Raw genomic sequence first — 22,554 nt, forward strand, 5'->3', positions numbered from 1 at the left:
AAAGCTAAAACAACTGGAAATCATAAACTATTGGAAATACAAAAGGAACTACTGGGAAACCAAACTACTAGAAGAATCCAATACTTTTAATTTCTAGTACTTCTGTCTTCAGCTTTTGACTTGTTGACAAGCACTTGTCTTTAGTTTTAACTTGTTGACTAGCACTTCACACGTCAACTTTTTAACTTGATAATCTAGCTCTTTTGAACCCAAAGTTCTTCCAGCTATTTGATTGTTGTTTGTTGAAAGCTTTTAAAGGGGAAAACCAGTACTTGATGACACCAAAAATCTGACTTTTGAGGCTAAGGAAAATGGTTCATTTGAGTTTTAGCTTTCATGTATCTCATTCATTAAGTTTCACTAGAATTACTCTTTCCTTTGTTAATAACTATTAACTTCTTTAACGACTATAACTTTGTTAATTTAAATAAACAGTTTTTCTTCAAATTTGACATGAATGAGTGTTTTACCTATGTTACTTAAGTTATTTAGTTAAGAAAAGTTTAATAATAATGTGATTTTAAATTAAAGTTTCAAATAAATAATATTGTATTAAAATAATGCAATCTTTAAAGTTACAAAACATAAATAGTTGTATTAGCATCTCGCGTAACGATGAGAGCGCGTAACAATGAGAGCGTAAAACCGTGAAACAAACTAATGTCAAGATGTATTTGTGAATCTGTACTTTGAATACTAACTTGATAAATAAATAAAAAACAATGTAACCTAGATACAAAAGCAGTCAAAAATCCTTACACTAATCCACATTAGGCTTTAAGAAAGATTTTACAATATGGGTATGTTTAGTAAAACTAGTTGGTGGTTGGTGGCTGAAAATTGGTAGTTGTAGCTGTAGCTTTTTAGATATATAATATATTTGGTGTTTGACAGAGTAGATAGAGCTTTTAATAAAATGTATAGAATGGTCAAAATGGACATAGCTAAAAATTTAAAAAGTTTGTGCATTAAAAAGTTTATTATTTTTAGAGATTAAAATAATCATTTTTTTCCCTAAAAGGTTGTAGCTCCTTCTAAACGCGACTAATAGGAACGATCAACCAAAAGCTTCAAGCTCCTTGAACCAAACAAGGTTTTTTTATTGAGTATGAGCTTTTTCTTAAAAGCTTAAAGATAGAAGCTCCTAAAAGGTTATGACCCATGGCACTATAGACTAGTGGTATCTTGGGGGTGGGATAAGGCTTATGACCATTAGGTCATGGGTTCAATTCCCACAAAGGGGGTTTTCCCATATTTAGATTTATTGGGTTTCCTCCTGAATTGGTGTATGAGCATTATTGCCTAGTGGAGATGGATATGATCGGGTGGTTCTGCTGGTGGCACGATGATACTCCAGTGGTCCGTCAGTTATCCAAATTTACCGTTCAAAAAAAAAGCTCCATACCAAACATATATCAAAGAGAATGGTCACATGATATCATGTAACGTTAGTACGTACAAAGTTGTTCAAAAGTATAACTATGTTGTTTTGGTATTATAACCGTGCTTGTATCATTATACATTTCAGAACGTTTTTATAAATAAAATACTACAAAAGTAAAAAAAAAACCTTTAAAATATAAACTGCTTACGTTTAATGATCCACAAATAAAAACCTTTAAAATATAAACTAGTTACGTTTAATGACCCACAATATCTAATTGGTTCAAACGAAAGATAAGGCCGATGCCAAATTATGAGTTTTATTTTACAAAGTGCAAGGATAGCAAATTAGCAATGCATGCAATAAGTTGTACCAAAGGCATAAAAGAAAGTAAATGTTCAATAATAACAAAATTTATAATATAACAACAATTCTGAAGCTCGGCTCCTATATTATCGTTTCCAATCTTTAATAGTTTGGTCAATCAACACATATGACATGTGTATGTTTTTCACTAATTTAGAGGCTATTTATTTACCTTTTAATGGGGCTCTTAATGGTTCAGACCTTCTCTTACTGGTTCAGCACTTAATGGTTCAGATTATTTGTTTCGTGAGCAAATGTCTGAATGGTTCAGACATTTGCCTCTGAATGATTAAGAATTATATAGAGTCTGAATGTTTAAGAAATCTAATATGAATTGGTCAGATATTTGCATCTGAACAATTAAGCATTGTACGACTCTTAATAATTCAGACCTCTTACTGGTTCAACACTTCATGATTCAGACCTCTTACTGATTTAGCACTTAACCATTCAGAAGTTGTCAAACAACCCCTTACTCGTTTATCATTTATAATTCGATGTTGTCACCATTTTTTCTTCCGTTTTAAATACTTATTTGCATTCCGATCATAAAAAAACTAAGGGCATGTTTGGCTAAGCTTTTTGAAACAACTTATTGATTTGTAAAAGTCAGTATGGAGTGACTTATTGACTTTTCCCCATCACATACACCCTCACTATCAAACATTATTTTAGAACCTATGACTTTTCAAAAAGCCAATAAATCAATAAATTATCTCAAAAAGCTTAGCAAAACATGTCCTAAATAAATATTATAAAATAGGCGTGTTAATCTTTCCCTCGTATTAAAACAAGACTGTAATAATTTGTTAAGTTTGTATACAATAAAATATAAATTATTGGCGAATAAGGATCAATAAAAGTTGAAATGAAGATAAGGTGCGGGTGTGCGAATCAAGTGGACGCAACATAGTGAGTGTTAAGGTTGCACACACTTTTTTGTAATGGTCAAGCCAACTAGTTGGAGTACGGGACAAGTGAACTTCTATGTGTCTGCATATGCACATGCTGCGTTTTTTTAATCCGCATATAAGTAGGGTGGAGTTATTGTAAAAAAGATCAAAAGTGTGAGAAAGGTAAGAAAGAATCTCAACCATTAGATCTAAATTAATTAAAAAAGGTATGATTGTAAATGCATTCACAAATTCAAATATGGCAATCCTTAATTTAAGGATTTAGAAAGAGAAAATACTGGATTTTAGGACTTATAACCGTCCATAAATATAACACCATTCAGAGCATGTTCATACATGGTGTTTTAAATATAACACAATTCAGAAAATATAACACCATTCAGCACAAAAATAACACCATTGTAACACCCGTCTAATTACTACTTGAATTTAATAAAAAATTAATCGATTTAAACAAAAAGGTGTCTGATTAAAACATAATTTCCATAGACAAAGTTTAAAACTAGTTAACCCTTAGTCAACTAACAACTAAGATCAAACATTCATAAGATGTTAAACGAGAGTTTACAATACAAAACATTGTTTATCAAAGTTAACATAACGCGGAAGCTCAAAAGTGAGTGTTCGGTTCTTCAACATCTAGCTTGACCGTCATCCGTAATATCCCATCGTCACCTAGGGTTAAAACCACTGAAAAACATTAGTTTCTACAGTGAATTTAATCTTACAATCGAGTTCTAGCATCACAACATGAAAACAAAACAATTTTTCAAAAGTTAACCTGCCGCGTGTCGCGGCAGGTTCTGATAATTATGTCGCGTGCCGCGGCAGACGTCGCGTGTCGTGGAGGGATCAAGAGATCCTGTCGCGTGGCGCGGGGAACACAGTTTTCCAGCAGGTTCAGTGCTAAATCCTGCACTTGCTGCCAGCTCCGGAAATCCAAGTTTTTAGCTTCATTTGACCATAACTTTTGACTCGTAAGTCCGTTTTAAGTGATTTTTCTTCCTATATGTCTGTAAATTCATTACCGACATAACCATTACAAATTTGACACCTAAAATTTAATTTACGGACCGAAAGACCATATGTCACTATGTAGTTATTCGACCCATTCTAACCTTACACATTTTATTACCATTGAGCTAATAAACCTATGGCGCCTTATGCCCGACATCCGGGGCTTATTATCACCCGCATTTCTTACCAATTTCATGGTTTAATGCCCTTGTGCTTATTATCGCCATTATCGACTACTAGAATGTTTAAAACTACCATTTTCACAACTAATAAACCCGTTGGCTCATCTTGTGGAACCATCCACTTATGATGACTACCAATTAGTTCGTTTACTATACTAAGTCTAATTATTCACATCCATCCATAATAAATATAAATTCAACGCAGATTTAGATTCAACAATAAGATTTACGAAACTTATCAACAACTCGTTTAATGTAACCAATAAAGTTACGTACCTTAGTGTACGCCCTTCAACCGCAAATCACCACTGGCTTGTCCACTCGACGTTCCGGTATCCTTTCCTATAGAGTTCAATTCAAGACATGTTTAGAACTCTCTTCAAACCTTACATCGCATAATACACCGAAACATCATAATTATGCGTTTAATCTTTAAATTTCCATTTTAAGCCTTCTTTGAGGCATTTTCACAAACACCTTAAGAGCAGATTTTTCACATGATTATATGACAAGTTTCTAGCTTATCATTTAGCCCCAATTTCACCTAAATCAACATTTTACATGAGTGTTAGCTTCTAGATTTCTGAAATCACTTCCAAATTGTCAAATTACACAAGATTAACACCCAATATCCTAGTGTTCATCAATTAACACATAACCCATTAATCACCTACAATGGTGATCATAGTTTCCACTAAAATTTTACATGATTTCAGCTTGTGTTCGTTTAGGGTTTGTCCCTAAACACTATAGTTGTTCTTAAATCATCACAACATATACATGCAACCCTAATTTCAGATTTTCCCAATTTCATGAGAATTTCAAATTAAGAGTTTTCACTAAATTTTACATACCTTGTAATCCTCTTGCGATGAGGATCACGATTCTAAGCTCGGATTTTCGTTTGGACCAGATTTGCACCTCCAATTTAAGAGTTTTAGTAGAATTCTAGGGTTTTTGAAAGTGGGGTGTCGCCCCTTGTTGTTCTGAACGACCAGACACCTCCTTGTGGGGTGTTTGGTGTGTTTTATTAGGTTAATTAAAATAAAGTTTCAATTTTTACAACTTAGGTCCCTCCATTTTGATCAACATTTAATTTAGTTGCTTTTAACCCTAATATAGGTTATTTCTAAACTTGTAGCTAACTAGGTTAAAATTCCTAGTTAGTAAATCCTCATTTATTTATACTTTATAATTCTAATATAAAGTTTTATATTTTCGGGGTGTTACAACCATTCAGCAGTAAATAAAAAAAACACCATTCAGTACAAGAATATAACACCATTCAGTATTTAAATAACACAATTCAGCACAAAAATAACACCATTCAGCAGTAAATAAAAAAAAACACCATTCAGTACAAAAATAACACAATTCAGCACAAAAATAACACCATTTAGCACAAAAAAGAACACCATTTAGCAGTAGATAAAAAAACCATTCAGTACAAAAATAACACCATTCAGTAAAAAAATAACACCATTCAGCACAAAAATAACACCATTCAGCAGTAAATAAAAAAACACCATTTAGTACAAAAATAACACCATACAGTACAAAAATAATACCATTCAGTACAAGATATAACACCATTCAGTAAAGAAAAAAAATAACACCTCTGTATCATCTTCTCCACTTCCGGCACCACCACCGCTGCCGATCCGCACAACCACTGCCGCTGCCCGCTCGCCGTCGCCGCTCGTCGCTCGCCGTCGCCGCTGGCAACAAAGAATCATGTGCGTGATTGATCGGGGCACAAGAAGTCGAGATATGGAGGTTTAGCGGCATTTGGGTTTTGAAATTGTAGAGAGAGAGAGAGAGAAACTATACGATCAATTGGAGAGAGAGATCGGGATTATAGAAATTTTGATTTACAGTTTCCTATTTTGAATGGATATAAAGACTTTATTACCCTTATAATTTTCAATTCAGTCCAAATTAAGAGAAATATTTTACATTTTGGTCCCTACTGATCTCAACCATTAAATCAAAGATCTAATGGTTGAGATTCTTTCTTACCTTTCTCACACTTTGAGCCGTTTTTACAGGATCCTAACTCCATATAAATATATTATTTAGATTACTAGAAACTAAATATGCTACTTCATTTCAAATTAAAAACGCAAATGATCAGATAACTTCATAAAATATATCGCAAATGGATGTGTATATCTAAATTCTTGTCATTTATGCAACATAACCTCTTTTTCCGAACAATAATATTATTTTGATATTATTATAAAATATACCGTTTCTCCATGAGTAGTGGATAGTATAACTTCTTAAGTTCTAAATGCCAAGAGCGTATACCCATCCCCCACAAGAAAAAAAAGCTTTCATATAATCAACACCCTAGCTTCCATTCTAAGTAATTGTCGAATCCCCAAATCCCTGAAGTCGTTTAGAGGGTTTGGCGGTACTAACCTTAGATTCGGTGAGCTCCGGTTCAGGTTCGTCATCTTGTCGTCATGGTGACGGTTCCTCTTGTGGGGCATCGGGTCTTGGGCTGCAGTCACACGTAGATCTAGTTAGAGGGCCCGAGGGGGTTCACCCCGTGGGCACTCCGACGCTCAAGTCAGTATTTTGTATGGAGAAGATAGTTATAAGTGCAAGTAAAGAGTGTAGTTTAGAGAGAAAGAGAGAGCAGGAGTAATGTGAGAATAGGGAAGGAAGGAGTAACCTTTTTGTGGGAAAATATAATATGTCCCTTCTTGGAGAAGGGAGTCTTCTTTATATAGTGAGACATTTGGGCCATAGCCCTAATGGGCCGATCCAAAAGTGGGCTTATCAGGACATGGCCCACTCAAACAAACTAAATATACCAAGAAAGGCACAAGCGGGCTTAAGCCCAGCCACCAATCTAGGACGAGGAGCCCAAGCGGGGATCCTCGTCGTCAAGTCATCCTTAGTCCCAGTCTATTCACTCATGAATGGGCGCAGGACTTGTTCCAGTCCCTGACAAGCTAGGCGGGTCGTTATCCGCCCTTCAACCGTTCCCCCTATCCGTTGGGTAAGCATAGTCTAAGACACGTCATGCCAAACCAATCTACTTTGTTGTCCTTGGGGTGACCTTGCATTTAGAACTTAAAATAGCCAAGTGACCCCTTAAGTAGGGTAGCACAATACCTTACTTCAATTTATGCCTCCTTGAAGGCATTTTTTTTTCCAATGCACTTGTTCGATAGTGCTTTTTTGTAGCGTTTATGCTATTTAGACCATCTTTGCATATACCTCTTAGATGCATTTCGAGCAGAGTACTCGTTCGAGAGTAATTTCTCAAAGGGCATCGACCCGGATGCCTTGTTTACCGTGTTGTACTCTTTGTATTGTGTTCCTCTAATGAGGGTTTTTGTATTGCTTGAACTGTTAAAATTTTCTCATGAATTTTCTTTGTACCCTGTTTAAGCCGTTAAGACTTTCTATGGGTTGCTCTGTAACTTTTTAAGTTGTTAAAGCTTTGTATAGAACCGCTTTGTGACTCGTTTGAAACTTTGCATAAGTTTGCCTCGTAGCTTGCTTGAGTTGTTAAAACTTTTATATGAGTTTGCCTTGTAACATGTTTGGGTTGCTAAAGCTTTCTATAGTTTGCTTTGTCGCTCGTTTAAGTTGTTAAAGCTTTATATAAGTTTGCTCTGTCACTGGTTTAAGTTGTTAAAGCTTTGTACAGGTTTGCTTCGTAACCTGCTTGGGTTGTTAAAGCTTTCTCTAGTTTGCTTTGTCACTCGTTTAAGTTGTTAAAGCTTTATATAGGTTTGCTTTCTCATTCGTTTAAGTTGTTAAAGCTTTATATAAGTTTGCTTTGTCACTCGTTTAAGTTGTTAAAGCCTTATATAAGTTTGCTTTGTAACTTGCTTGAGTTGTTAAAGCTTTGTACAAGTTTGCTTCGTAACCTGCTTGGGTTGTTAAAGCTTTCTATAGTTTGCTTTGTCACTCGTTTAAGTTGTTAAAGCTTTATATAGGTTTGCTTTCTCACTCGTTTAAGTTGTTAAAGCTTTATATAAGTTTGCTTTGTCACTCGTTTAAGTTGTTAAAGCCTTATATAAGTTTGCTTTGTAACTTGCTTGAGTTGTTAAAGCTTTGTACAAGTTTGCTTCGTAACCTGCTTGGGTTGTTAAAGCTTTCTATAGTTTGCTTTGTAACTTGCTCAAGTTGTAAAGGCTTTGCCTAGGCCCGCTTTGTAACTTGTTTTAAGTTGTTAAAGCTTATGTTGGGCCTGTTGTCCAATGGCATTTGGGCCACTTGGACTTTCATATGCCTGCTTCGGCATTTTTTGAACATAGTCGACTTAGTCCTAGCCCCACGGCCCGGCTTTGCCTTGTTTTGATTAAGGCAGCATGTCTGTATGCCTATGTACATGTTCATTTTATTGTAAGATCGTTCGGCACGTCTGCCTAGATGATCCTGTTTGAGCCGTTAGCAAGGTTCTCAAACCGTTCAGGTTTTTGTTCTTCAAGAAGGGGTGGCATCTTCTTCTTTTGGAGGGGTTTTATGAGGCCTTTAAAAACACTTGTTATGTAAAAGGAACCCTCCTATGTGAGTCCTTATTAAGGGCTTTTTCCTACCCTTGAGAGATGTTGTAATTCTCTAAGAATGGGTGCCCATGGAATGTGCAACCCTCTCCTCTTGGAAAGACTTCTTCAAACGTATGTGACCCCGAGATGGGGCTCCTCTTGTTTGGAGAGATACTTTCTAAAACACAGACCTATGGCAGAGATCTTTTCTTTTCAAGGAAGGGATACTTCAGATTCGAAGTCCCTTGTTAAGGGGGCTCTCCCCCCCCTTTTTTGAAATAAGTTGTTCGGGTGCGGGATCTCAATAATGATTTTTCTCAGATATCAAATCCCAGGGATGGGAGTACCTTCCCGTCCTTAGAAGGAACTTTACCAATATTTGATCCCGTAGCTGGGTGCACTTCTGTTTGTTGAATAGACTTCTGCAATACTTAATCCCACGGGAGGGGACATCCGCCTTTTCTTGGGAGAAACTTGTTACTCTTCGTTGAAAAGACTTACAAGACCCCTAATCACATAGGGTGGGGCATTTTCATTTTTTTTGGAGGCGGCTCCTCTGAGACTTAATCCCCAGAGATACTAATCCCCATCATGAAACTCCCACTTTAGTTACCTCCCACATTTACGTTTTAAATAATGACACACTGGACCCCAAACTCATTTGCTTCATCTTCCTCTTGTATTTTCATTCAATTCAACTTTTGATTAATGACCGAACGACCCCTGTACTTCCTCATTTCATATTCTTGGAAGGAGTTTTTTCAAGGCTGAATCTCGAGTGAGGGATATGTTCCTTCCTATTCTTGAAAGGAGTTTCTTTAAGAGTGGATCCCGCTAGAGGGATGTGTTCCTACCTATTCTTGGAAGGGGCTTCTTTACGATTGGATCCCGCTGGAGGGATATGTTCCTTCCTATTATTGGAAGGAGTTTCTTCAAGACTTAGTCTTGAGGAAGGGGTATGTTCCTGTTTACAAAGGGGACTTCTAAAATACTTGATCCCAGATAATGGGATATTCTTCATATTCTTGGATGGAACTTTTCCTGGACGTAGTTCCAGGGAAAGTATACGTTCCTGTTCTTGCAAGCGACTGCTGAGGTACCTTGTCCACAGGAGAAAGGATTTTCTTGTTGATGGAAGGGACTTCCGAAATGCTTTAGTCTTTAGGAGAGAATATCGATTTGTTCAAGGAGACCAGGGTTTCTTGAGCACGAAAGACCATAGAAGGACTTCACTTTCCCCTTAAAGTGAAGATATGCTTATTAAGGTTTCCCTCTTTTTGTTTTTTCCTTGTAGAATCTTTGTAGATGCTAGCTGATGGGAGGAGCTCATTTCCCCCTAAGGTATAGAGTATAAGTGTTGGGAACTTATTTTGCGGATTATTTTTCTCCATGGAAGAGACTGAATTAGCGGCTCGCAGGAGGGGGTTCTTCCTTCCTTCAAGGAGTGAGTGTCCCGGTTTATGGATTAATAACGCAGTCCAGGGAGTGTTTCGCCTTTTGGCGAGGAGCCAAATATGCAGCCCAGGCTTCCCATTTCTTCAAGTAAAGAATTAGTGACACAACCCACTGATTCTTTTTCCCTTCAGGGTAGGAGCCAGATACACATCCTTGGCTTTTCCCTGTCTTCAAGCAGAGGACGAATGATGCAGCTTACTGATTCTTTTTCCTTCGGGGAAGGAGCTAAATACACATCCCAGGCTTTTCTTTTCTTTCAGTGGAGGAGTTAGTAAGGCAGTTCATGCCCATTTCCCCTCCCTCCCCCTTTTTACGTTTTGTTTCTGAGATCTTCGAACATGAGAACTTATGGAGATGCTTAATCCTTTTCAGAGGAGGTAATACAAAAATAAAGATCCTTTCGAGAAGTCTTCAATGTAGGACCCAATGGTGTTATACCATGCTAGCTCTCCAGTTCAGTTTTGTCAAGCGTAGTTAGTAATACTGAACTTATGAAATAGGCTATCCTTGAGCCCGTCTGTCTAGACCCTCGGTTGTGAATGAAGAACATAGTTACTTTTGATGAGTATCGGAAGTCTTCTAAATCATAATCACTTCTAATGAGTGATGTCTTTATCCGAGACACGATAACACGCAAGGATATAACCGATAGATGTATCTGGCAGATGATTCTTTGTTGAATGAAAGTAGCCCGTGGTTAGCAAAAACTCTATCCCACAATATCCCCCTAGACATATTAGTCCCCCAGTTTAATGTTGCACAAAGGTATTTCTTGCTTTTACTAATGTTGTGTCACTTTCCTCCTACCCGAAGCTATATGATGTTTGTAAAATGCAACATATAAATTACATCAAATAAGGCATAAAACTAACCCTTTTTTAGTACTAATGTTGGAAAAAGAGTGTTTTTGTCTTCCTTTTGTATTTTCAGGATTAAATGAGCTCAAATTAACAAAAGAAGCAAAAAGACAGCTAAATCTAACATAAATACAAGAAAAGGAACATAAGTGGAATGCCCGACCCCTCGACAGCATCCTCCCAAGCAAAATAGAGAAGGCAGAAGACTGAACACGCCCCGTGCTCAGCCAACACGGGGCCGTGCCCAAGAAGCAGTAGAAAAGAGTGGGGGGGGGGGGGATGCTAAAACCTTGAATTTTGCAAGTCCTAATAACAAGCCTTACACAAAACTCTATTGGAACCGCTAATCACCCCAAATTTTTTCAAAAATTTTCATTTTTTATACTTGTCTAAAGTTTAAGTTGGGAATTCTAAGACTAACAAGGTTATATTTTTACAAATTTACAACCGATAGCATCGTGACAAAAAGAACCAACATAAGAAAATTATGAAACGGCATAACAAGCTTAGTTAAAATTCGATTATATATAATTGATCACATAGAAAAAACCCATTCCCACAAAAAGTGAGTTTTGAGACTTTATTGAGCATACAAATATACATCTTTACGCTAAATGCTCATTTTTCGTTTCTTGTGTGAATAGCCGCTTGGTTCTTACGACTCTAGAACTTGCCACGACAATTCATTCCCGGTCCTTACCAACTTAAACCCAAGTAAGTAAATGATGGAGGCATTAGGACTAACCCTTTTTCTTTCAAAACCATTATTTTTATTGTTCTTTTCACCTACCCAAAAACTCCCCCTACTTAACCCCTTTGAGACTAAACCTTTTCATTTCTCACCCCAAAAAACCCTCTTTTACCCACCAAAAACCCTTTTTATTTTTACCCTTTTATTTTAGTAACAAGCTCGGTTTTCATCTAACTAAAAAAAAAAAATTTTGAATCAAGTTAGAAATAAACAAACAAAGCTCTTAAAAAGCTTGTTTGAAGAAATACTTCATTAAGAATAAAAAAGTCACTAAAACAAAATGTTTAACGAAAACCGACGCTTTTTACGCTTTTCACCCTTTTCTACTAACCACTAACCCAACTACCCACCTTTAGCCCAAGCCTTTACCCAAAAAGTGCTCTTGATATTTACAAAGGTAAAAAGTTAAAAAGGAGGAGGATTGATTGCTTGGCAAGCCTATGGTAGGAATAAGTTCCATGCCGCTCTCGAGTGATTTACTAAAAAAATATACACCTTCGGCCGAGTGTGAGTGATTTCTCCCGTGAGGTATGTGAACTTGTATATAAATGGAATTTTAAAAAAGCATGCTATGCCCAAATAAGTAATTTCTCTTATAAGACGTTCTAAATAAATCATAGCGAATAGGATTGTAAATAAATAAAAATAAAACCCAATAAAGATCTTGGATTCCCAACACTCTATGACAAGCCAAAAACCTTCTCTTCTACCCATGGTTGTAAATGCCCCGACTAGGCTCCGAGTACTCCCCGAGCACTCGCTACAAGGTAGGTTGCCGAGGCACGAGTACTGTTCTCCCAGGACAATTACTCCCCGAGTAATCTCCGCCTAAGCCGAGTACTTCCTGCGTACTCCCGAATCCGACTAGGGAGCGCCTAGCGACTTTTGCAACCATGCTTCTACCCATTCCATTTGGGAGTGTAAGCCACATATTAAAGAGTTTTGCTTGAGGACAAGCAAAGATTCAAGTGTGGGGGTATTTGATGTGTGTAAAATGCAACATATAAATTACATCAAATAAGGCATAAAACTAACCCTTTTTAAGTACTAATGTTGGAAAAAGAGTGTTTTTGTCTTCCTTTTGTATTTTCAGGATTAAATGAGCTCAAATTAACAAAAGAAGCAAAAAGACAGCTAAATCTAACATAAATACAAGAAAAGGAACATAAGTGGAATGCCCGACCCCTCGACAGCATCCTCCCAAGCAAAATAGAGAAGGCAGAAGACTGAACACGCCCCGTGCTCAGCCAGCACGGGGCCGTGCCCAAGAAGCAGCAGAAAAGAAAAACCAGTAGAAGCTTCTATTGCCCACCACGGGGTCGTGAACAGTGAACACGGGGGCGTGGCGAAAGTACTGCAGGCGCATTAATTGTAATTGCGAATTACAATTAATGAAGAGAGAGAGTGTCAAACAGGCACGGGGCCGTGCCCAGCCCTCTGTTCAGCCTATAAATAGGAGTGCTTGGTTTCATTGCAACTCATCCCTTGGCACACCACCTCTCTCACACTTCATCCACCACCCACCACCATCACAACACCCTCATCCACCACCATCATCCATTGTCCATCATAGAGTGTGTGAGTCGTCTCGGGAAACAAGATTGATCGTAGGAGTTCTTGACAATCAAGGCCATGTTTGCCTAAGTCTCTTACATCACTTGGTGAAGACAAGTGTTTAGTATAATACTTTTTATTTTTAATCTTTTGCACTTTTTATTTGGTTTTGTATTAATGACTTTAATAACTAGTTGCTTATGTTGAAGGTGACTTTTCCTTATCGTTTGTCCGTGGTGTCTTGGCATTATTTTACTGTCTATATAAAATAAAAGATTTTCACCATTCATATCTCCACGGTCTATATGGAGGTATGTTGGCTACCTGGTCGGGGGTTAAGGGAACGGTTTGGTAAGGGTCTTGCCCTTGTTCAGCGTTTAGAGGTCCTGCAAGGGACCTGGGTCAAATTTAGTAGGATCTCCTTCAATACCCATAGGTATTGGATGGCGGGGATCCAAACTCTTTGACCCCCTCATAAGTTAACTACTATTAATACTATAACCCGGCTACTTAGGACTGTATCCATGCTGACTCAGACTACTTAGTCGAGGGTAACGTCACCTCCAAAAGAGGGGCCTACCATAATTTGCATTAATAACTTAATTCATTATCTTTCAATAATCCGACCCTTTAGAATTGTATCCTTGTTGACTCAAACTACTGGGTTGAGGGTAACGTCGCCTTCAAAACAGGGGCCTACTACAATAACTAAGATAATCTTTTAAACAAGTGCAAAAGTGCGAAAAAATCAAAGGTTATATTAATACACGAGTCGGATTCAAGTGATTCATCTTGTCTATCTGTTTTTATTTTTATTTTATTTTTCAGCATTTAGTTAGTTTTATTTTCTTAGTTTAAAATCTTTTCTAACATTTTGATTTGGTTAGACGTTGAGGATAAACCGGTACTAAGAGCTCTTGTGTCCTTGGACGACCTCGGTATCTTACCAACACTATACTATGTCCACGATGGGTGCACTTGCCCATATGTGTGTTTAGTGTTAGTGAATATCGTGTTTTATAAATTTAAAACTTGGCTAAAAGTGTAAAAAGGGCTTAAAATATACATCTAAAATATAACACACTTCACGCATTTTTGGCCCGTTGCCGGGGACACAAGGATATTAAGAAAGTTAGGAATCAATGGCCTAATCATATTTTTATTTTTCTTTTTAATTTTTTAGGATTTTCTTAGTTTTTCAGCTTCTGCAGAGCTCAGCACGGGCCGTGCCCGCTGAACACGCCCCCGTGCTCAATCATTGGAACTGGCAATCTTGTTTTAAGTCAGACAGTAAGCTGAACACGGGGCCGTGCTCACTCAACACGCCCCCGTGCCCAAGATTCACTTACTGAAAACAGAACCGTTAGATCCCGGCGGTTGGTAATTTCTGACACAAACATGAGTGATGGTAATTCTTTTTACTTTCGGCACTCTTATGGTACGTGGTGTCAATTATGTGGAGGCGAACATAAAGAATTAGAATGTTACTTTCTAAACTATAAGCCCCACTATATAGACCCACCGTCTCCTTATAACCTTAAGTGGGGCGAAAGTAAAAATAATCACTATCTCTCCCTCGAATGCGCCCAACCAGATATTCTAGGAGAAATGCTCCTTGACGAGTTATTTCAACTAGAAGATCTAATTTTAAATTGGTCAAAAGAGCTTAGGAAGGTTTTCATTGATCCACCCCAAGACGATGACCATGAAGAAATGTTGGAATCGCATTCCAACAACCTCGTTGCTCCCAAAAATACCTTCATACCTAGCGAAGACTTGGACGATAGTCGTCCCTATGCCGATTGTGCCGTGAAGAACTCTCCATCGACTTCGTTCGGTGCATACATAGACCTGAGCGATTCGGCATATACCTTCTTTAACGAGAGCCTGGGAAAGGGTTGGACTTGTCCACTTAGAATGAAAATAGGAATTACCCTCACTGACAACCTCTTGCGTTCTCGCCTTAGTCTAGGGCAGTTAAGGTATCTTAGGCACTTTGGGGTTGTTCCAACCAGTAAGGATCCACCCGATATTAATAAGATCCTTAGAATTAAAGAAACTCCATAAGGCAGCTTCCAGACACGGGGCCGTGTCCAGGTCAACACGCCCCGGTGCCCACCTAAAAAGATTCTCTGCTGATTTTGTCAGAATACGGACAAAATGTGTCAGGATTTCCTCTGCACACGGGGCCGTGTCCAGCCAGCACGGGGCCGTGTCCAGTGCGCTGTCATTTTCTTTAAATGCAGCCTGATTCCTGCTCATTTTTGACCACTTCAAAAGACAGAGATTCCTGGGATCTTCACTTATACCATCCTAGGTAAGTTCTAAAAGAAGGTTCCCAAGAACCATCTTGTCCCTTCCCTTTTCATTCATTTCCTCTTCTTTCAATTTTTCAAAACATTTCCTCCATGAAGCTTGGAAACTCCAAGATTCCAACCTTTAATGTGAAGTTTGTAAGATTATTTGCTAAGGAATCTTGTTTAAAGTTAGTTGTGTAACTTTGTTTTAAATTATCTGTGCTTAAAAACCAGCTGAAAATCATAAAAATAATTTAAAACTCCAAGACTCCTTAGCCTAAAATCCTGTAGACAAGTGGACACGGGGCCGTGCTCATCGAGCACGGGGCCGTGTCCGAGGTTCTGTTTCGTAAAAATTTAGTTTTCTTCGGTTTATTTCTCAGAAATGACAAGCAGAACAAGCGGAACATCTTCAAGGAATAACCGACAAGGGAGGAGATCATCAACGGCGGAAGACTCTCTTGTTAACTATGTTTACGCTCTAAGAGAGGCTATTGATGAAATGACGGGGGTGGAAGAAGCATTGGTCGACCGTATCAACTATCTAACGGTGGGACTGGAGGGATGTCTCCGAGAGGTGAACCTCTTGCACCAGAGGTTAAACCTTCTCGCCTCCCCACCTTTGGTTCCTTTAATAACCCAAAGGGCGTGGAACATGGTGCCCGAAGTCATCATTCCGGCCAAATGGTACACCATGCACCCTGAAAGGGTGGTGCAAGGAATCCCGGTGAGTGTTCCCCCTCCTCCACAAGTTGCTGAGGAAAATGAGGCCGCCTTCTTCCTTCCAAGGGAGATAGAAGAATGGCTTTAAACAACATCTAGGGAAGAAAACCATCGGCCGAAAGTCCTACTACATCGGGAAACTATTCTCGAAATTTTCTTAAAAAGTAGAACTCTTTATGATAACTCCGTGTACCTCCTGACCTAATTAGTTAAGTTTTTATTCTATTTTATTTTAGGAATGTTATGTATCTCTCTATGGTTTAATGGAATGATGGTTTAAGGTTTGAATGGTTCATAATAAATAAAACACACTCATGGTGGTAAAGGATGATAAGGGAAACGAGAAACATGGCCCCATGCACGAGAACAAGGCCAACCGTCAACAATTTCTCCATTACAGAAGGTCCAGCACGGGCCGTGCCCAGCCAACACGGCCCCGTGCTGAACACCCTGCAGAAAAATGCCCAGTTCAGGTAACTGGACACGGGCCGTGTTCATCAGACACGCCCCCGTGTCCAAGCTTCTGTTTCTTTTCTTTAATTATCGTTACTGGCACCTGAACACGGGGCCATGCCCGGTCCCTACGGGCCCGTGTCCAGACTGCCAGTAACATAAATTTTTGCTTTTAACACCATGTTACACATTCAATCAACCTAAAAATTTATTTTTGGGACACATTGAGGACAATGTGTAATTTAAGTGTGGGGGGGATGCTAAAACCTTGAATTTTGCAAGTCCTAATAACAAGCCTTACACAAAACTCTATTGGAACCGCTAATCACCCCAAATTTTTTCAAAAATTTTCATTTTTTATACTTGTCTAAAGTTTAAGTTGGGAATTCTAAGACTAATAAGGTTATATTTTTACAAATTTACAACCGATAGCGTCGTGACAAAAAGAACCAACATAAGAAAATTATGAAACGGCATAACAAGCTTAGTTAAAATTCGATTATATATAATTGATCACATAGAAAAAAACCCATTCCCACAAAAAGTGAGTTTTGAGCCTTTATTGAGCATACAAATATACATCTTTACGCTAAATGCCCATTTTTCGTTTCTTGTGTGAATAGCCGCTTGGTTCTTACGACTCTAGAACTTGCCACGACAATTCATTCCCGGCCCTTACCAACTTAAACCCAAGTAAGTAAATGATGGAGGCATTAGGACTAACCCTTTTTATTTCAAAACCATTATTTTTATTTTTCTTTTCACCTACCCAAAAACTCCCCCTAGTTAACCCCTTTGAGCCTAAACCTTTTCATTTCTCACCCCAAAAAACCCTCTTTTACCCACCAAAAACCCTTTTTATTTTTACCCTTTTATTTTAGTAACAAGCTCGGTTTTCATGTGACTAAAAAAAAATTTGAATGAAGTTAGAAATAAACAAACAAAGCTCTTAAAAAGCTTGTTTGAAGAAATACTTCATTAAGAATAAAAAAAGTCACTAAAACAAAATGTTTAACGAAAACCGACGCTTTTTACGCTTTTCACCCTTTTCTACTAACCACTAACCCAACTACCCACCTTTAGCCCAAGCCTTTACCCAAAAAGTCCTCTTGATATTTACAAAGGTAAAAAGTTAAAAAGGAGGAGGATTGATTGCTTGGCAAGCCTATGGTAGGAATAAGTTCCATGCCGCTCTCGAGTGATTCACTAAAAAAATATACACCTTCGGCCGAGTGTGAGTGATTTCTCCCGTGAGGTATGTGAACTTGTATATAAATGGAATTTTAAAAAAGCATGCTATGCCCAAATAAGTAATTTCTCTTATAAGACGTTCTAAATAAATCATAACGAATAGGATTGTAAATAAACAAAAATAAAACCCAATAAAGATCTTGGATTCCCGACACTCTATGATAAGCCAAAAACCTTCTCTTCTACCCATTCCATTTGGGAGTGTAAGCCACATATTAAAGAGTTTTGCTTGAGGACAAGCAAAGATTCAAGTGTGGGGGTATTTGATGTGTGTAAAATGCAACATATAAATTACATCAAATAAGGCATAAAACTAACCCTTTTTAAGTACTAATGTTGGAAAAAGAGTGTTTTTGTCTTCCTTTTGTATTTTCAGGATTAAATGAGCTCAAATTAACAAAAGAAGCAAAAAGACAGCTAAATCTAACATAAATACAAGAAAAGGAACAAAAGTGGAATGCCCGACCCCTCGACAGCATCCTCCCAAGCAAAATAGAGAAGGTAGAAGACTGAACACGCCTCGTGCTCAGCCAGCACGGGGCCGTGCCCAAGAAGCAGCAGAAAAAACAAACCAGTAGAAGCTTCTATTGCCCACCACGGGGCCGTGCCCAGTGAACACGGGGGCGTGGCGAAAGTACTGCAGGCGCATTAATTGTAATTGCGAATTACAATTAATGAAGAGAGAGAGTGTCAGACAGGCACGGGGCCGTGCCCAGCGGACACGGGGCCGTGCCCAGCCCTCTGTTCAGCCTATAAATAGGAGTGCTTGGTTTCATTGCAACTCATCCCTTGGCACACCACCTCTCTCACACTTCATCCACCACCCACCACCATCACAACACCATCATCCACCACCATCATCCATTGTCCATCATAGAGTGTGTGAGTCGTCTCGGGATCCAAGATTGATCGTAAGAGTTCTTGACAATCAAGGCCATGTTTGCCTAAGTCTCTTACATAACTTGGTGAAGACAAGTGTTTAGTATAATACTTTTTATTTTTAATCTTTTGCACTTTTTATTTGGTTTTGTATTAATGACTTTAATAACTAGTTGCTTATGTTGAAGGTGACTTTTCCTTATCGTTTGTCCATGGTGTCTTGGCATTATTTTACTGTCTATATAAAATAAAAGATTTTCACCATTCATATCTCCACGGTCTATATGGAGGTATGTTGGCTACCTGGTCGGGGGTTAAGGGAACGGTTTGGTAAGGGTCTTGCCCTTATTCAGCGTTTAGAGGTCCTGCAAGGGACTTGGGTCTAATTTAGTAGGATCTCCTTCAATACCCATAGGTATTGGATGGCGGGGATCCAAACTCTTTGACCCCCTCATAAGTTAACTACTATTAATACTATAACCCGGCTATTTAGGACTATATCCCTACTGACTCAGACTACTTAGTCGAGGGTAACGTCACCTCCAAAAGAGGGGCCTACCATAATTTGCATTAATAGCTTAATTCATTATCTTTCAATAATTCGATCCTTTAGGATTGTATCCTTGCTGACTCAAACTACTGGGTTGAGGGTAACGTCGCCTTCAAAAGAGGGGCCTACTACAATAACTAAGATAATCTCTTAAACAAGTGCAAAAGTGCGAAAATAATCAAAGGTTATACTAATACACGAGTCGGATCCAAGTGATTCATCTTGTCTATCTGTTTTTATTTTTATTTTATTTTTCAGTATTTAGTTAGTTTTATTTTCTTAGTTTAAAATCTTTTCTAACATTTTGATTTGGTTAGACGTTGAGGATAAACCGGTACTAAAAGCTCTTGTGTCCTTGGACGACCTCGGTATCTTACCAACACTATACTACGTCCACGATGTGTGCACTTGCCCATATGTGTGTTTAGTGTTAGTAAATATCGTGTTTTATAAATTTAAAACTTGGCTAAAAGTGTAAAAAGGGCTTAAAATATACATCTAAAATATAACACACTTCACGCACATCACTATATCCTTGTTTAAGGATGTTTAAGGTGATCACTATTCTTCTGTGCCTTTTTAAAGATCATGCCTTGTTTCTCTGGTGCACATCATCCAGTCCAATATTAGCCTTTGTCGACCTGCCCCGTAGGTCGTGGCTAACAGCTACTTGTGTTGTTCATGCTCATTCTTCGATACTTGCCTCGAAAACACTTTCAAAAGGGTAAGTCATACCGAAGATCAATTACTTTATGTGTTAAACATGTTAAGTTGTGTGTACAAACACTTGTGCCTCATGTTTTATTTTATGAAGACGTGTTGCTGTCATATCATTAAGGGGGGTAGCCTATGTACCCTAACAACATTGTAATGGGAACAATAAATTTGTGTCTAGAAGTGGCGCACGACGCAAGACTTCGAAGGAGGGTCTTGCACAAGTGTTAGGATTTAGAAAAAGACCTAGTGGATGGGTCTGCGGAAGGACCTGTAAGAGGAAGGCCCCGCGAAAGGGCCTGAGGAAGGTCCTGGGGAAGGACCTTGGCTGAAGGGCCTGGGAAAGGAACCTGCGAAAGGACCTGAGGAAGGTCCCGAAGAAGGACCCGGGGAAGGACCCTGTGGAAGGACCTGAGGAAGGTCCTGGGGAAGGACCTTGGCCGAAGGGCCTGGGAAAGGTCCTGAGTAAGGACCGGGTGGAAGGGCCTGAGGAAGGTCCTGGGGAAGGACCTTGGCTGAAGGGCCTGAGGAAGGTACTAGGGAAGGACCTTGGCTGAAGGGCCTGAGGAAGGGGCCAGGGGAAGAGGCCCCGCGAAAGGACCTGTTGGAAGGACCTGGTACTAGTAAAATATTATTATTTTACATTGGTAAGAGTGTGGCAGCATTACTCTTTTGTCTTTTTTCAAAAAGTAAGGTCACATCACCTTGGGAAGACAAAAACTTAGCTTTTTTCCTTCCTCTTTTTTACTTGTCAGGATAGCAAAAGTCAAATGAATGTACAAGTTAATTAATGGCTTTCTTATCAACTGTATATTTTAATTTGTATAAAAAATTAAAAGAGTTGTTGACAGCTCATGCCAAGCTTTACCACGTCACTTTTTTGTACTTTCTAAAGTGGGCAAGGAGTTTTACCTTTTGACTAATATTTAGAACCCAACTTTCTAATTTGACGAACCTTAACTTTTGTCATCATGTCCTTGTAACGAGGGCATGTGCTTCTTTCATAAGAGTAAAGAATCCTTTAAACTCTCACATAAGGATTTGTTCATATAAAAAAGTTCTTTTAACCCCTGTCAAGTCAAACAAAGGTATTCTTTCTTGTTATTTTTCAGCAAGTTACTTGTTACTGAAAACTAGTGACCAAGTTGTCATGTTAATACCCATTATAGAAGACTTTGGAATTATTTTCTCCATAAGTACACTTGTATTCCTATGGTGTTTACAATGCTTGTACATTAAGCATTTGCTAATGAACATCATAATAATAATAATTTTTTTTTTGTATAATCATGTCTAATGCGCCGTGTGTACTTGTACTTTAGGCATAAGTATGAGTATTCAGTCCTTTCATAATCAAGTTTTTCTCGAGTCAGTGTTTATATCTTATTCTTCCCCCCCCCCCATTTTTTTTGTTTTAGATATAGGGATATGCCTTATGCACTTGTACAATTTACATAAATATTTGCATATCATAATTTCCTAATAATATCACATACCCTGGATTTTAGTGTTTTATCAAACTTGAAGGGTGTTAGGGCACAATTTCTTTTTTGCCTATCTGTAGTGTACATGTCAATATGTGTACCTAACTCTAATATGCATTTTATATGAATTCATTATATATATGAACTCATAATTATACAAGAGTATATAGACGAAAATGCATACAGTTGTACGGACCCGTGTTTTTCCTTTTTTCTTAGAAAGGAGATGAAAAATTTTGGATACAAAACATGAGCTGTTTTCCAACAATTCCCAGATCCGTACGTTATATCGGTTCAAATGTCTTTAACAGATAGATGGAGGAAGTTTAGAGATTTAGAACCTGGTGACCGAAGTCGAGATGAAGATCTGACCGTCGCAGGGAGGGTAGATCCAGTCGTTTGTATGATGAGACCGAGACACGTTTCTACTCGGACCCACGGATGGCGCCAATGTCGAATTCCTAAATCCCTGAAGTCGTTCAGAGGGTTTGGCGGTACTAACCTTAGATTCAGTGAGCTCCTTTAGGTTCGTCATCTTGTCGTCATGGTGACGGTTCCTCTTGTGGGGCATCGGGTCTTGGGCTACAGTCACAGGTAGATCTAGTTAGAGGGCCCGAGGGGGTTCACCCCGTGGGCACTTCGACGCTCAAGTCAGTATCTTGTATGGAGAAGATAGTTATAAGTGCAAGTAAAGAGTGTAGTTTAGAGAGAGAGAGAGAGAGCAGGAGTAATGTGAGAATAGGGAAGGAAGGAGTAACCTTTTTATGGGAAAATATAATCTGTCCCTTCTTGGAGAAGGGAGTCTTCTTTATATAGTGAGACATTTGGGCCATAGCCCTAATGGGCCGATCCAAGAGTGGGCTTATCAGGACATGGCCCACTCAAACAAACTAAACATACCAAGAAAGGCACAAGTGGGCTCAAGCCCAGCCACCAATCTAGGGCGATGAGCCCGGACGAGGAGCCCAAGCGGGGATCCTCGTCAGTAATGCTTTGAATGGATATACAATTTTATATATATATATATATATATATATATATATATATATATATATATATATATATATATATATAAATGAAGTAAATCTTCATTAGATCTTTATCTTCTCTTGTAAACCGGTGTTGCACACCACTCCTTTCTTGTGCCAAAGGGTGTTAAAGGGGTTATTTGTTAGCATGTTAAAGGGATGTTAAGAGACTGAATTATTAGTT

General features: G+C 38.4%; 1 long non-coding RNA gene across 1 annotated transcript; it reads right to left on the minus strand.

Moving 5' to 3' along the window:
• Window positions 1–3,112: 3,112 nt before the first annotated feature.
• On the minus strand, window positions 3,113–22,253 carry LOC110866163. Its single transcript, XR_002551197.2, has 3 exons — window positions 21,684–22,253; window positions 4,140–4,205; window positions 3,113–3,339 (listed from the first exon to the last, which is right to left on the minus strand). It is a non-coding gene; the product is annotated as an uncharacterized LOC110866163 (long non-coding RNA).
• Between the last annotated feature and the right edge of the window lie 301 nt (window positions 22,254–22,554).

This window comes from Helianthus annuus, chromosome 7 (assembly GCF_002127325.2).
Source record: "Helianthus annuus cultivar XRQ/B chromosome 7, HanXRQr2.0-SUNRISE, whole genome shotgun sequence".
NCBI classification, from domain to species: Eukaryota; Viridiplantae; Streptophyta; class Magnoliopsida; order Asterales; family Asteraceae; genus Helianthus; species Helianthus annuus.